Below are 5,661 nucleotides of genomic sequence, written 5' to 3' on the forward strand. Positions count from 1 at the left end.
GTTCATGAGCCTTATGAATTCACTCTCTTCACCTTGCGAAATACTCTCCATGGATAACTTAGTAGAGAGCTTCAACAACAAATTGAGAACTACCCTTGATATTATAGCTCCAGAAAAAAATCAAAAAAGTGTCATCAAAACGCAAAGCACCATGAAAAAATGAAGAACTCTGCCAATTGAAAAGAAACTGCTGTAAAGTAGAGCACAAATGGAGAAAGTCTAAACTACATATACACCTTGACATTTTAAAAAACCAGATCTTTACATATAATAGGGCAGTGAAGTTGACTAGACAAACCTATTTCTCTGATATCATTTCTGAAAACAAAGGTAACCCCAAAGTGCTTTTTTCAACCATTGATCGTCTGATGAACCCTTCAGTGGTTGCACCTGTTGAAAATAAGTCACTTTCAACACTTAGATGTAATGAATTTGCTACATTCTTTCAAGAAAAGATGTCCATTATAAGATCAGAAATATCATTAGAGAATTCAAAATCGAATAGTGTGCCTATTGCTGTCATGGATTCATTTGAACTTGTCAACCCCAATAGTTTAAAAACAGTTAATTCACAAATGAAATCCTCAACATGTTCACTTGATCCAATCCCAAAATGGTTCTTCAAAAGTGTTTTTGACTGCTTAACTGACAATGTATTAGAAATTGTGAACTGCTCTCTATCAACTGGCATCTTTCCCACTCCCCTAAAATCTGCCATTATAAAACCACTACTTAAGAAGGGAAAGCAAGATAATTCTGTTCTCAGAAATTTCAGACCAATATCTAACCTTTCATTTCTAAGTAAAATCCTTGAGAAAGCGATTTTCAGACAACTTACTGATTTTCTTAGCAACATTTTTTTATTTGAGATGTTTCAGTCGGGTTTTCGCTCTAACCACAGTACTGAGACTGCATTAGTAAAGGTTGTAAACGATCTCAGACTTATCATAGATGCTGGTGGTGTATCAGTTCTTGTCTTGTTAGATTTGAGTGCTGCTTTTGATACAGTGGATCACACTATTCTAATACACCGTTTAGAAAACTGTGTCGGCCTCTCAGGACTTGTATTAGAGTGGTTTAAATCGTATCTAGCTGGTAGGCATTTCTCTATTGTCCTGGGAGACTCTGTTTCTGATAATGTTAACATCACATGTGGGGTCCCTCAGGGGTCTATTCTTGGTCCCTTGCTCTTCTCCCTGTACATGATCCCATTAGGTGGAATCATCAGAAAACATGGTGTACATTTTCATAGTTATGCTGATGATACTCAGCTGTACATATCAGTATTGCCTGATAATTCACATGCACTCAGCTCGCTGGAGAATTGTCTCAGAGATATAAAACTTTGGATGTCCAAAGATCTTCTACAAAAAAATCAGGACAAAACTGAGATTCTTGTCATTGGACCAAAACCACAAAAAGACAAATTGTCGTATACGATGGGAACCTTGCTTTCAAACTGCAAACATGAAGCTAAGAATCTCTGTGTGATTATAGATTCTGACTTAAGCTTTGAGCCTCACATCAAAGCTATCACTAGAAATGCTTTTTATCATCTACGGAATATTGCAAAAGTTAGACATTTTCTCCGGCAAGCTGATGCAGAAGTGTTAATGCATGCTTTTGTTATTATACGTTTGGACTATTGTAACAGTCTCCTTTCTGGTCTTCCGAAGAAAGCTATTGGCCAGCTGCAATTAGTCCAAAATGCAGCAGCGAGAGTTTTAACCAAAACAAAGAGACAAGCTCATACAACTCCTATTTTAGAAACTCTACACTGGCTTCCTGTTAAGTTCAGAATAGATTTCAAGATCCTTCTGCTTGTTTATAAAGCTCTCACTGGCATAGCACCAGAATATTTGAAAGACCTTTTGCTAGCATATCAGCCCAATAGAGCTCTCAGGTCTTCTGACGCTGGTTTCCACTTTGTACCACATGTACAAAAGAAGAGATATGGTGAGGATGCATTCTCATTTTATGCACCCAAATTGTGGAATGCACTGCCAGTTTACATTAGGGATGCAACCTCAGCAAATATGTTCAAGTCAAGACTAAAAACCCATCTTTTTAATATTGCCTTTAAATGACTAAATAATTCAATGAAGATTATAAAAACCCATCCTTTTAATATTGCATTTAAGTTACAAAAATAAATAAATAATTAAATGATGATTATATAATGATTAAAGCCCTTTGAGCTGCAATGTTTGCAGGAAAAGCGCTATACAAATAAAGTTATTATTATTATTATTATTATTATTATCTCTCTATCTCTCTCTCTCTCACTCTGTCTCTCTCTCTATCTCTCTCTCTCTCTCTGTCTGTCTCTCTCTCTCTATCTCTGTCCGTCTCTCTCTCTATCTCTCTCTCTATCTCTGTCTCTATCTCTCTCTCTCTATCTCTCTCTCTCTATATCTCTCTATCTCTGTCTGTCTCTCTCTCTCTCTTTCGCTGCAGTGTTAATTTTGGCAGGCTTTTTAGTCACTTAGTCTTTGGTGTTTAGATGAAGATGCACACCAGTTCTAGTCACACCAAGTCAGTTTCAGTCCAGTTCCAGTTGATGAAAACTGAAAACATTCCAGTGCAGTTTCTCAGTCCACAAAAACCCCAAAACATTTTAGTCTAGCCGTAGTCAGCGACGATGTTTAATTAACAATATGCCAACTTGCTGAATTAGTAAACATTCAACTATGTGCGACAACTGCGTATGCTTAACTCTCCCGGTGCATACTGGGAACTAGAGTCCTAATGTTGTTAATACATAACACCACACTGTAATTGTTGGCTATAATATATACTCAGTCCCCCAGTGATGTAAGTCTGTTGTGTCCCTGGCAGTGATGTAATCCTGTTGTGTCCCTGGCAGTGATGTAAGCCTGTTGTGTCCCCGGCAGTGATGTAAGCCTGTTGTGTCCCAGCAGTGATGTAAGCCTGTTGTGTCTCTGGCAGTGATGTAAGCCTGTTGTGTCCCCGGCAGTGATGTAAGCCTGTTGTGTCCCCGGCAGTGATGTAAGTCTGTTGTGTCCCCAGCAGTGATGTAAGCCTTTTGTGTCTCTGGCAGTGATGTAAGCCTGTTGTGTCCCTGGCAGTGATGTAAGCCTGTTGTGTCTCTGGCAGTGATGTAAGCCTGTTGTGTCCCCGCCAGTGATGTAAGCCTGTTCTGTCCTTGGCAGTGATGTAAGCCTGTTGTGTCCCCGCCAGTGATGTAAGCCTGTTGTGTCCCTGGCAGTGATGTATGCCTGTTGTGTCCCCGCCAGTGATGTAAGCCTGTTCTGTCCTTGGCAGTGATGTAAGCCTGTTGTGTCCCCGCCAGTGATGTAAGCCTGTTGTGTCCCTGGCAGTGATGTAAGCCTGTTGTGTCCCTGGCAGTGATGTAAGCCTGTTGTGTCCCTGGCAGTGATGTAAGCCTGTTGTGTCCCTGGCAGTGATGTAAGCCTGTTGTGTCCCCAGCAGTGATGTAAGCCTGTTGTGTCCCTGGCAGTGATGTAAGCCTGTTGTGTCCCCAGCAGTGATGTAAGCCTGTTGTGTCCCTGGCAGTGATGTATGCCTGTTGTGTCCCTGGCAGTGATGTAAGTCTGTTGTGTCCCTGGCAGTGATGTAAGCCTGTTGTGTCCCTGGCAGTGATGTAAGTCTGTTGTGTCCCTGGCAGTGATGTAAGCCTGTTGTGTCCCTGGCAGTGATGTAAGCCTGTTGTGTCCCTGGCAGTGATGTAAGTCTGTTGTGTCCCTGGCAGTGATGTGAGCCTGTTGTGTCCCTGGCAGTGATGTAAGCCTGTTGTGTCCCCAGCAGTGATGTAAGCCTGTTGTGTCCCTGGCAGTGATGTATGCCTGTTGTGTCCCTGGCAGTGATGTAAGTCTGTTGTGTCCCTGGCAGTGATGTAAGTCTGTTGTGTCCCTGCCAGTGATGTAAGCCTGTTGTGTCCCTGGCAGTGATGTAAGCCTGTTGTGTCCCTGGCAGTGATGTAAGTCTGTTGTGTCCCTGGCAGTGATGTGAGCCTGTTGTGTCCCTGGCAGTGATGTAAGCCTGTTGTGTCCCCAGCAGTGATGTAAGCCTGTTGTGTCCCTGGCAGTGATGTATGCCTGTTGTGTCCCTGGCAGTGATGTAAGTCTGTTGTGTCCCTGGCAGTGATGTAAGCCTGTTGTGTCCCTGGCAGTGATGTAAGCCTGTTGTGTCCCCAGCAGTGATGTAAGTCTGTTGTGTCCCTGGCAGTGATGTAAGCCTGTTGTGTCCCTGGCAGTGATGTAAGCCTGTTGTGTCCCCAGCAGTGATGTAAGCCTGTTGTGTCCCTGGCAGTGATGTATGCCTGTTGTGTCCCTGGCAGTGATGTAAGTCTGTTGTGTCCCTGGCAGTGATGTAAGCCTGTTGTGTCCCTGGCAGTGATGTAAGCCTGTTGTGTCCCTGGCAGTGATGTAAGCCTGTTGTGTCCCTGGCAGTGATGTAAGTCTGTTGTGTCCCTGGCAGTGATGTAAGCCTGTTGTGTCCCTGGCAGTGATGTAAGCCTGTTGTGTCTCTGGCAGTGATGTAAGCCTGTTGTGTCCCTGGCAGTGATGTAAGCCTGTTGTGTCCCCAGCAGTGATGTAAGCCTGTTGTGTCCCTGGCAGTGATGTATGCCTGTTGTGTCCCTGGCAGTGATGTATGCCTGTTGTGTCCCTGGCAGTGATGTAAGCCTGTTGTGTCCCTGGCAGTGATGTAAGTCTGTTGTGTCCCTGGCAGTGATGTAAGCCTGTTGTGTCCCTGGCAGTGATGTAAGCCTGTTGTGTCTCTGGCAGTGATGTAAGTCTGTTGTGTCCCTGGCAGTGATGTAAGCCTGTTGTGTCCCTGGCAGTGATGTAAGCCTGTTGTGTCCCCAGCAGTGATGTAAGCATGTTGTGTCCCTGGCAGTGATGTATGCCTGTTGTGTCCCTGGCAGTGATGTAAGTCTGTTGTGTCCCTGGCAGTGATGTAAGCCTGTTGTGTCCCTGGCAGTGATGTAAGCCTGTTGTGTCCCTGGCAGTGATGTAAGCCTGTTGTGTCCCTGGCAGTGATGTATGCCTGTTGTGTCCCCGCCAGTGATGTAAGCCTGTTGTGTCCCTGGCAGTGATGAAAGCCTGTTGTGTCCCAGCAGTGATGTAAGCCTGTTGTGTCCCAGCAGTGATGTAAGCCTGTTGTGTCCCCAGCAGTGATGTAAGCCTGTTGTGTCTCTGGCAGTGATGTAAGCCTGTTGTGTCCATGGCAGTGATGTAAGCCTGTTGTGTCCCCAGCAGTGATGTAAGCCTGTTGTGTCTCTGGCAGTGATGTAAGCCTGTTGTGTCCCTGGCAGTGATGTAAGTCTGTTGTGTCCCTGGCAGTGATGTAAGCCTGTTGTGTCTCTGGCAGTGATGTGAGTCTGTTGTGTCCCCAGCAGTGATGTAAGCCTGTTGTGTCCCCGGCAGTGATGTAAGCCTGTTGTGTCTCTGGCAGTGATGTAAGCCTGTTGTGTCCCCGGCAGTGATGTAAGCCTGTTGTGTCCCCAGCAGTGATGTAAGCCTGTTGTGTCCCTGGCAGTGATGTAAGCCTGTTGTGTCCCCAGCAGTGATGTAAGCCTGTTGTGTCTCTGGCAGTGATGTAAGCCTGTTGTGTCCCTGGCAGTGATGTAAGTCTGTTGTGTCCCTGGCAGTGATGTAAGCCTGTTGTGTCTCTGGC

Source organism: Nansenia antarctica, assembly GCF_963989245.1.
Source record: "Nansenia antarctica genome assembly, chromosome: 2".
Classification (NCBI taxonomy): Eukaryota; Metazoa; Chordata; class Actinopteri; order Argentiniformes; family Microstomatidae; genus Nansenia; species Nansenia antarctica.